The following is a 12,010-nucleotide window of genomic DNA, read 5'->3' as shown; positions in this document are numbered from 1 at the left end:
ATAAACAGAATCGTTTGAAATAATCCGCCGAAAAATGTTAACCCTAGCCTCATTACTGTTGGGAGAAAAAAAAAACAAACCTGAACCCTTATTCATTTGGCGCAGGGGAAAATGGAAGATTTTTTTTGGCGGAAAAGTTGGCGGTGGGGAAAATGGAAGATTTATTTGGCAGGAAAGTAAGTTTTTAATTAATAATTAAAATTCTAATTAAAATTTCAAAGAAAGGGACCCCAGGTGCACATTCCCGACCTCTAAGGTATACATGTACCAAATTTGATAGCTGTATGTCAAATGACCTGGCCTGTAGAGCGCCAACACACACACACACACACACATTGAGCTTTATTATAAGTATAGATATAGATTAATTTTTTTTCCTTTTATGTTTTTAATTTCATCCTTTATTTAAAGATAAATTACCACGTAAACGCCCAAATTTTTCATAAAAACATTTGAATTTTGTTTCTATGTTCATTCTTAGGGAAATGACATTCGTTTTTAATTTTGCCTTATCTTCGTTTTAATGCTATTTTATATCTTTAAATTATTTTCTCAAACTTTAAATTTTGGTAAGGTCATCTTACAAAAAAAAATCTCAAATTAAAACTCTAAAGCAAATTTTTTGTCCAAATTTATTAGAATAAATTTCCATATATTGTTTGATTTCTGGATTACAGAATAAGGAATTTGATCATTTAAAAAATATTCCAATTGTTTTAATACTTTATCATAATAGTGGGGAAATTAAAATTCATAATGGGGGGAAATTAATTAGTCAGACCCCAATGTTTAAAGTTCAGATAGAAATTTACATTTTTTTTTTTTTTTTTTTTTTTTTTTTACTCAAGAAACAGATAACATAGTTTTTGAGTTATCTGCAAAAATTTTAACATCATATTCAGTAAACATTTAAACTGGCAGATTTTTGCTTTATATTGCTTTTCAGCCAATAAAATTGAATAAAATAATATTTAAAATATTTAAAATTATTTTGGCATTTAATTGACACATTTTTGTTTATTAAATGTGTTTCCAGTCTATTTTATGCAGAAATTCAAAAGTATAACTGCTTATAAAATTTACCAAAAAATTTACCGAATTTTTCATACCGAACGTAGTCAAAAGCCTTAATTACATTCATATATGATTCCTGAACATATTAAAATAAAAATAAAAGAACAATAGGTGGAAATTTGAAGCGGAGAATGTAAAAGCCACCTTGCACACACTCCATATCCTAACCATCCCAAACTGCATTCATTGTATGTTAACCTCTCTTATGAAAGTTTATCCAGTTAATTGTTACGACATCTTCGGAAAAAATTGTTTCTCAAAAATTTAGCGATGACGAATATACCCGTCAAATACAGAGTATGTGTAATATGAAACTATGCTGTTATTAAATGACTTTTTTTATTTCAGTAATCACATTTATTTATTTACTTAAACTCACATTTTCTGCATATGAACGACAAGAAACAAAAATTGGATGACTAATACAACACAGCGATAATTTTTGAAAAAACAATTCCTATTATATACGGATTTTTTTTTTTATAATTATCATCAATCTTTTATTTGCTCCTTTGATTTCGACTTGGCCACAAAATCGTTTAAAAATCTTTAAATTAACGAATACGTTTGAGTTTTTACTAAAACTGTAATTCAAACTGCAAATTGTCACTACTTATTACTCCTGACGAATAAACTCGTCATAACGTAAAACGTTGTACTTTTTCCATGACGAATATACGCGTTAAAAACAATTAACTGGTTAAGTACACAAGAGTATCAAAGGAAGAATTGCTATTTGTTGCATATTTCATTATTGTTAGTTGTACTAGTGGTGATGGAATACATGAAGCCTTTCATTTCCAAAGGGGAATATATATAAAATAAAAGGTGACTGACTAGGACAGAAGCCTTAGACGGGAGAAACTACAAAAACAACTTATTGAAATTCATTGCGCGAATGTATCTTATGTTTTCATTACAGCAATCTTTAATCAAGGTCACAGGTTTCTAATTCAGGTTTTTTTACGTTCAAGGTTACCGTTTCAAATATTTAAACATGTCCCCGTCGGCTGTCTTTGAAAGTAGAACTCTTGCAGTTCGATATGTATAAAAAGGAAACTCTCTACTTCTCAGAGCGCCAAAGAGATTGTAAATGGCAAATAGAGCAGAAATAGTGGTGTTAGGATGTTTTTAGTTGTTCTGTTTTTGGCGGCTAACACATTATATCACTGAAAGAGAAGAAATTTTCTGAACTTTTAACCGGGACACACTCCTCTTAAACTGGATTGTTTAAGTCTGGGAATACATTAAATTTTTCATTATGAACTGTTTACTTATAAAAATAAAATGGGGTTTAATTATTTTGCATATAGAATTTTCACTCTTATCGTGGCCTAATTATTAATTTCAAAATCTCCAGATACAGCTTACACTTATTAGTGGAATATTGCTCTTAACGATGTAAATAATTATATTGCGCCTTGTTTGAATCAATAAATTACGAAATGTAAAATTTTATACAGTAATCCGATCAACTAATATATAAAAATGAATTTTTGTTTGTTCGTATTTTATGCATTGCCGTACTGTTCATCCGATGGCGATAAAGCTTTGCCAGCTTATTGCTATCATTCAGATAACCTAGAAAATCCAGGTTTTTTTTCACATGGCCAATTGTATGTTGGATAAGACGAACAGCCACGAAATTTGTTTTTTCTGAAGACGGAAAAACGAAAAAAAGTTGTCTTCCCAAAAATATACTTGAATAATAAAGTAAAAAATAAATAGAATAAATATTATTTATACTTCTCCTTTATATGCCATTCAGTTTCATTGAATGCATTCATTGCCGACAAGAAAATAAATATTATTCTTTCTATTATTCCTAACTAAACCAGATAGCCATTTCAAATTATATTTTCGAAATTATTTCTACTGCGGCAGCAACGCGTCAGGTACCAGCTAGTATTTAATAAAATAGTCTTGACACACTAACATTTATTAAAAAAAAAGTTTTGAATGCCGCTATTTTAAATTTTAAATCTTTCGATGGCTGTCTTGAGAAAAATCCACCAATGAACGGGGCAATTACTTGTGGCTGCCATTTATTAAACTAAAATAATTTGCGCCACTATAACAGTGAACAATTAATCTGAGAGAACTTTACACATCAATGCATCATTAAAATTTAAAAAAGAAAAAAAAAAGAACTGAATGAATTTTTAAAATTATTTCTTAACCTTTTTCATTCTTCGTTATTGCGTCTTTCTTCCGGAACATTCTTTTACGAATCATAAAATAAGAACAATAATATGATCAAAGGAGAAAAAAAGAGCATTTTACTGCCGCGGTCAGTTTACTCTAATTACAGAATTATTTATCCTTTATATAATCCAATTTTTTTTTTTTATTCCAAATCAAGCCTTTCTTCTTTCACATGTCTGAAACTTTCCCCAATTGAATTTATTCGTCAAGGTTGAAAAGAAATATTGGATTTGTAATTTTCCCTTTCAATGAAAATCGTTTGGTTTTCGAACACTTAGACTGTCATTTAGATAAAACATTCACTACCACATTACTGTTCCATTTCTATAAATTGCATTTATTAATATTAGATTTTATGTCATTACTATCGGAACGAAAATAAAAATTTCAAAAATGAATTATTTGTAGAGCTCCAAAATGTACATAATGTCATTCTTTTTTCCTTAATTTGCTCGAAATGGACTTTATTATCAGACAGATAATTTCAGTATTACTGAAAACGTCATGCTCGACGATGTATAATACTAACTTTATCAATTATGCTATCTAAAAAATCAACTCCAGGAAACTACTCTACGTGCTTTAAGAACATTTAGGGTTCACGCGAAATTACAGAGAACAAGAAATAAATGGCATACAGATGTGTAACCAGACGTTTTGAATTTGACTAGACAATCTCTCGTTCGGATTCTTTATCACATATTTGAAGCAATTGTCTCAAATAGTTACTTTTCTTTCTTGCTTGTCTATAATAAATGAATGCTTCATACAAAAAAAAAAAAAAAAAAAAAAAATGTGAACCAGCGGTACTGGTCTCCTAGAAACTTTCTCTAGTAACGATGAAGTCTCACTCCCCTTGCATAAAATAGTAGTTTTCGATATGGCTGCAAACATCACAAGTGCTCAGATTTTTATTTCAAGAGTCCCGCTTCCTCGTATAGTACAGAAAAATGAATGTGCAGTTTGGGCGGTTATTTTTTAACCGATTGAAATCAAAATCTGACCCAGAAGACGTTCAAGTATTTGTCAGATCTAGTTCAGTATCTGATAAGGATCTGCACCTTAGACCTGTATACCAAATTTTACCTCTAGATTTGTATAGAAACCTCTCTACCTTCGTAATTACCGCGTTTAGTATTGGACAATCAGATAGATTCTTAGATAATGGATTTCGTTTGAAATTGATAGAAATCTACAAGTTTGGCATAAAGATCATAATTAGAAAATTAGCATTTTGAGTTAACGTAATCATAAATATACAGACAAAATTCTAAATGTGTTTCTCAGATTCAGGAAGTTCTGAAACGTGGAATTTCATCAAAACATCCAAGCCGAATTTTTTGACGATTACAATAATTTTTCTTTATATATTTCGTATACCAGAATGTAAAAAATATTATTATTATTATTTTTTTAATTTTCACTTCTCTATTCCAAATTTTACTACACACACAGTATTATTAATCCTTGGCAGGTGAATCAATCAGCTTGAAAAAAAAAAGCAATCAAGTAGCTGCAAAATATATAATTTAAAGTTCTTTGTTTCTATTTTGAAATTTTTATTTTTGGACATTTTTTTCTAAACTATCTTAATGTTACTTAATATTTTTACTGTACATTTTATTTATTGAATTTTGATTTTGCACAATACCGCTCTTTATTATGCTCTCATTACTTCCATTATTTTAGGCTTAGTTCATTCGAGCAGAATTTCTCAGTATATAATCAAAAATTCGCACAAAAAAAATGTAAAAAAGGAACTAGTAATACTACTTCCAGCAACAGTCACATGCAGCCATTTATAAACATAATCATTTTTAACATTGCTAAAATGTTTGTTTACAGTATCATGTTTTCCAAATGATCTACTACAATTTCTATGCAAAAACATACTATCACGAACAGCTGGAAAAATAATTTACAAACAATCTAATAACCATTTATTTAGCTCATTCGGCCATATTATTATTGCGATTTGTTTTTCATAACATGCAAACGATTTTTTTTTAAACATTTGTTGTGTTTACTGATGTTGCATTCTTATCAACAGAAATCAACAAAGGAAAACTGTTCTGTTTTGCATTTTTTTTTTCTTCAAGCGTCAAAAATATAGTAAATGAGAGCAATTTATACTGTTTGTACATGAAGAATACGAAAGAACATTTCTATGCATTACTGAATGTTATTTCTTTGTTGATTCCGATTGTTTGGAATTTTTTTTAAAACCTTTGTTGATTCTGAGTATAAAAATAAGAACATCAATAGAACAGAGAAAGAGAACATAAAATAAATTTTAAACCAAAAATGGTAGTGTAGAATTATTTCAAATAAATGATACATGAAATGAACAAAGCAAAATTAATAAAATAATGATGATTATATTTAAAGAAATTTCTTTCTAACAATTTTAATAAATAAGCAAATGAAGATTCCAGTTATTGTGTTATATGCTCTAATCAACAGTATGCGAATTATTCTGTTCATTTCGAATTTATTTTGTGATCTAATTTAAGATTTTTTAAATAAAATTTTATTTATTGATTATATTTTATCGCAGTAAAATTTTGAAATGAAGAATGGGTTTCACAAAATTATTCACTTCTGTGGAAGTATGAATGAATGTATAGATGCAAAAAAATGCAATTGAAAAACATTTTTTTTTTTTTTTTACAGTTTTCAGTTTTGATTTCGAATTAATTACTTTTAATTCGGATTATAAAGATTGTTTTAACATTGTATTTATTAAAAATTTAATAGAATAAAATCATTACTGACGAATTTGAATAAAATATTTTCGAATGAATCTAATTTCACGAATCAATATTTTTTTCACGTGATATACGTTATGGCCCATCTCCTAAACACTTTTACAACCCAGAACGCATCTTGCAGAGTGCAAAAAGATTTGACGTCACAGAACAGTTAAAACCAATCTACAGTTACATATTGGATGACATGCGCAGTTACTTTTTTCATGCGATTATGACGTCATTTAAGCAAACTCCATTAATTCTGATTTCAGTTTTATTTCATTAAATCAGGATACAAGCTAAGAATGAAATTAATGTAACCTCTGTCGTGGCCATTAGTTTGCCATATTGGCGACATACTTTTATCCTGTGTATAAAATTTTGAATTATGCTAATGCTATCTTTTATAGATTTTCTTTAGACTTGATTATTCTATTCTAAATCACATTTCTATCTAAAAATAATTTCATAATTAGAATAGATAGTTTCATTTTTATAATCTTTTTTGATTAACTATATTATATTATTTATTTATATTTATATAAATATATTTTATATTTTTATTTCCATTTATCTATATTTTTTTAAATTAAATATATCATTTTTTTTTCTCAATGGCATAGAAACTATAAACATTAAACAAAGCTTGTAAATCGAATGCTTTGAGTTTCTCATGTGTGTGATATGGCTCTATTGTTACGTAAATATAAACATTTAAAAGATTTCTGCATTTCGTGTCTGCATAAATAACAATTTAAAACACTAAATTATTTTTATTTGGCTAAAAAAATATGAAAACAAGCCCAGAAAAAAGTTGGCGAGCTCTTAACGCTTAGTCACGTTTCTGTATGACCTACTAATCAAAAGGCAATTTCAACTTGAACTTTCAACCCTGACTTGTTTTTTTAAGGCTGTGTGCTTTTTTTTCAGCTACTGATACAGCTTCTCAAGTATTTATTCGTAAAATTTCGCCGTATGTTGAACTAACAAGATGTCACTCGGAAAAAGGGAGGCGATTTTACGGTTCAAGATATATTTTTTCCACTACTTGCCACGTTAAAAAAAACCCACAAAAACATTGCGTGTCATACTTTCACTATTATTCCAGCCGAGTAAAAAAGTTAATTGGCCATTACGAACAACATTCAAGTTGAACGCTCCCAGGGCAATAAAAAAAATATTCATTTTATAACAAGAGGATTTGGGTAATAATTCTGCAACTACTGTTTATGGTCTCACGCTTCATTCTTTAAAACATAATGGTGCGTTTATTGCTCTCCTGTGCTAACAGGAAGCTAATATAGTTAGACTAACGATCTGGTTTAAAGCTTCATGTTTGACTATTTGGACAATAGTGCGATGATGAGTGCGACACATCATTAACAGTCCTTCCCTTCTCCAAACTTCATCACGTCACAAGTAGAAGGTGTTGGACAAATGACAAATTTAAACGCAATCCTCAGCCAACTATAAAATGATGAATTTTATTGGAATCGGATGTCGCTTTCATTATTTAGCGGCGGCCATTAGACAGTGCCGGTTTTAACAATAGGGGGCCGCTGAGGGCGCCCAAACAATGATTCGTTTGTCCACCAGAAGAAACTGTCATCCTTTCATTAGACCTCGAATAGAGTAATGACACTAAGTGGCATTCATTTCATATGCCATTTCGCCTTCTGAAGCCATCAGTGGTTTAGCAAGAGCAAATGATATTTTTTCACCTATTCACCTTATTTAACGCACAAATATTTTGCTGCCTAAGGCATGTATATATTTCTTACTATCCAGACATTAGGTCACAGCAGATTTCCTTCTTTCAGACATAATAAATATTAATTTTCTATGTGGCTAACTATAAATGTATCAAAAACGTTAATGAATTCTTGATGTTTCAAAAGCGAGTTATTTAAAATTATCGATTTCTTACCTTTTTATGTAATTTAAATATTGTTTTATTAATTTAAAAATCAATTTTTATATAAATTTGTTTATATTTGATTAACATTGTCTTATATTTGATTAAAGGCTCCAGGTAGAATCTTAGCATAGGTCACGGCAACTGTAATTAATTCCTTCTGGTAAGAATTCTAAAAAAATTATTGCGATGAGATTTGAAAGTTAACTAACAATACTATAAAAAATCTAATCTTATAGTTCTGCAGCTGTTCTGTACGAAAACAATTTCATCGTGATAAGGAAACCATGACCAAATAATAGTCTAGTAATATATTATATATAAAAATAATTACAAAAAGTGAATATTTTACTTCCGGATATAACAGCATCGACGAATTTCGTTTTAATTTATTTCGCTTATTACTACTTTCTTAAATGGAAGCAATAAACAACAGACTACGAAAACAATCGCATCGTGATTAGGAACACAATTCTCTTAAGAGAAAAAGAAAAGATTTTTATGACCGCAGAAAGAGGGCAATAACTTCCAAAGATTTACAACACATATCTGTAGCCGTTTAGCAGCAACAAAATTGTAGAATTCATTTTAACTCAACTGTTTATTTTGACTGTATAATTTTTATTTTGCTAGTAGTGTTCCATTGTTAACTGCATTAATATTATTTCAACTTACACATTAATTTAACTGCTAATTAATACAAAATGATTTTTGCTTTTAACTTCGCTTGTATTTCTCACGCTCAGTTTTTTCTGCATTTGACTAAAATAAATATACAGTAATCTCTCGAGTATCCGCCCTAATGTGGAAGGTGGGTAGTCCGAATAACAGAGGTCGGATAGGCCAGAGTTCTATGAATTCATTTCTTTGCCCACCAATACCAGAAGACAAAGTTTTTTTTAATACCAAAACTTGTTGTTGTAATATGTATTTTCTCACTTCTTATTGAGTATTAAGCCCTCCATTCATATCAAGCCACGTAGAATTTGAACGTGGCCGCGGCCCGGTGAATCGTAGAAGCAGTTGCCGGTAACATGTCAAGTTCAAATAGAAGCTCTGTATTGATAGTTTATACACTGTACTGCTCAGCACTGGTAGTTCCTATATATGTTTATATATTGCAGTGCACATTCCAAGAACTTAAAAAGTAAGTTAAAAGATATAAACTGTTCACATTTTAACATAAATTCTATTATGCCTCACTTAAATGCAGGAAACATAACCAAAACATTAACGTAAATTGTAAGCCTAATTATTAAGAAAATTGACTCAAACTTATTTTATTTTTCTCTGATAAATGATTACACAGATATTAAAAAGTAACCCCTAAGATACGAGTCAAAATTTGCAACATTTAGTTTTTTGAAAAAGTCCTTAATAGATAACTGCTTTTTCGCCCGCTTCCAATGTCTTGGAAATATTGCTAATGCAACGTCTTGCCTCACTAATTTAACTACGATAAAAGAAAACTAGGCCGGATAGTCGCGAACTGGATACTCGGGTGCGTACTGTATTGTTATAGTAAGAACATCGGAAAGGTTAGATTTTAAGAAGCTAATGTCTGTATTTAATATAAATACCGAAACTCAATAAATCTTTTGTTTCATAACTCCATTTCCATTATTTAATACCGATATTAAAAATCTCTTGAACAAACTTTAGATATAACTTTATCCTATAAAAAAATACTAAAACAAAAGATTCCGAATTAGTATATTCAGGGCTATTATTTATGAAGTTGTAAACTCTAAACTAAAAGTACTAAATTCACGTCAAGGGTTAATATTTCGTAACTATTGTACGTCAATTCCATGGAAGAAATTTTCTGGGGTAACAGCTTTATTTCGAACGAAGAAGCTGCATCCAAAACATGCAATACTATGAAAATAACAACAAAAAAAGTTGAGTGGAGAACAGTTCTGTTGGTTCTTTCTAATAGAGATTACGTCATTCCAAGTCACTACTTTTTCAGAAGTCATCGTTTTTCACACTTTTGCATCTAATAATATGCCACGAAGCAGGTGATAAAAATAATTGCAGCATATGCCTGATCATAATCAACAATTACGCGATTCTTTAACGGGTAATTTTGTGTAATCAAACATTTAAAGACGTAATAAATTCATGAATAATGCATAATGAATATAGTGACTCGCGATTCCGTAATTCCACGTAAATTAGTTGAATTTCTATTAAAAAAAGAATGTATCCAAGGTCTTATTTTCAATGGTTACAATTCTTCTTAAATTCATGATCACATTTCTTTCTAAAAAAATACTACTGTTTGAAGCTCTTGAATAAGATTAGGAAAAAATAAATCTTTTACAAGCAATTAATTTAAAAGATTAGAATGTCTGAAATACTGATGATTTATATAGAATAAATCATTTTTACATTTTGGAAATTTTATTTTAATTAACAAAAATACAAGCAAAAATAAAATGTGTAGTATAAATTGAACGAAATGAATTCTACTTTTTAATTCGACCATTACAAAAAGATGTTAAGAAAATCTGCAGTTTTCAAAATAACAATGTTTAATAAGGCAACAATCTGATTTATCAATTTTAAAAACTTAGTTTTTAAAAAATAAATTAAAAATAACAAAATGATTAAATGTTGCATTCCTAAGATAGAACGAATTGAAGGAGATTCGAAACATGTAAGATAAAATTAGCAAAAATAAAATTTCTCATTATTTAAAAAAATAAACATTCGTATGCATTCAAACATAACAGTTCGAGAACATAACGAAGTAAACAAAATACAAATATTATTATAAAACTAAATGAGTTTTTTTAAAAAAATATAATTTTCATAAAATACTAGTCACAGTTCGCTTGCTAGACGATTATATGAAATTTCATGTAACACTAATTAAAAAGTGATTTTTTTTCTGCTTTATATTTTAATTCAAATCGTTATCTCTTATTATACAAAAAATATTTGTAAACATTTTAAGAGGAGCAAACACATGTATTTAATAAAAAACATCGAGAAGATTATTTCGCCTCTACGATATTTTTCTTCTTTTGAATTTATCAATACATAAAATGTATCTAATTACTCGAAGAAAAGACAATTTGACTAATTAATGACAATAAGGGAAATTGATTACCTAAAAAGAAGAAAAATTGATAAAAAGCAAGCATACATTTTAAAAGAATCGTGGAATTCAAGTGCATTTAGGAAATAAGAATATGCAAATAAGGTTTAAAATATGGCTGTTAAAATTTTATTTAAAAAGAAGGAGAAATGATAAGATGCTAGTAAAGTAATCAGAAATAAATAAGAATGTTAATCTCTTTTTCAACAGCATGGTAATAAATTATATGCATAATCGTATGCAGTGAAATTTCTTTCTTTAAAAAGGACTTTTTTTTATCTAAGAAAATGTATTTTTATTTTAAATACAAATATAAACATTACAAAGATACAGAAATATGGCGTATCAATGTAATAATATACTCAATGCCTGAAAATATTTTATGCAACGCATTTGACTCACATAACTCATCTTATATAACACATTCATCATAATAGCAAGAATAAGCATACATACCTAAGTAATTAGAATGATCCTCTTTTATTTATCATTTTTGTAAGTTGAGGCGTGAGAACTTCCGTTTCCTTCCAGACTTCAAAAAAGTAAACATATTCAATAAAAATTGTCTCAGGAATAAATATTTTTACATAAATCTTCCAGGCCAACAACAACAGAATGATTATTTGTTGACAAATAAATAATATATATATATATGCGTTTGTAGCGATAATAGATCAACAAATTTCATTCGATTATTCTATAGCGTAAGACCAAACGACTTCGTCCCATTCTCACGCGCAACCAGCGAGCGGATGAGAATGCACAACTGTCGGATCAATAGCTGTCATACATGCCAGAAAATGGGGTTAGGCGCTTGGCGATATTCTGTTCTCGCCAAAATGCTCTTACAGAATCGAAATAACGAAAATGATACATTTTATTTTTACGTTTGAAAGGATTACAATTCAGAGTCCTGCAAGGATGTGATTATTACTCCCGAATCGAAATAAATAGTTCTTA

The 12,010-nt window shown here is 29.0% G+C and overlaps 1 protein-coding gene across 1 annotated transcript in view; it reads right to left on the bottom strand.

Moving 5' to 3' along the window:
* LOC129989432 (glycoprotein 3-alpha-L-fucosyltransferase A-like) overlaps nucleotides 1-11,808 on the bottom strand; it is a 51,965-nt gene extending 40,157 nt beyond the window's left edge. Inside the window, exon 1 of the mRNA XM_056097976.1 lies at nucleotides 11,507-11,808. The gene's annotated coding sequence lies outside the window, so the exon portion shown is untranslated. The remainder of the gene's footprint in view (nucleotides 1-11,506) is intronic.
* Between the last annotated feature and the right edge of the window lie 202 nt (nucleotides 11,809-12,010).

Source organism: Argiope bruennichi, chromosome 10, assembly GCF_947563725.1.
Source record: "Argiope bruennichi chromosome 10, qqArgBrue1.1, whole genome shotgun sequence".
Classification (NCBI taxonomy): Eukaryota; Metazoa; Arthropoda; class Arachnida; order Araneae; family Araneidae; genus Argiope; species Argiope bruennichi.
Note: the sequence above shows the minus strand (reverse complement) of the source record. Positions and strands in the feature narration are given on the sequence as shown.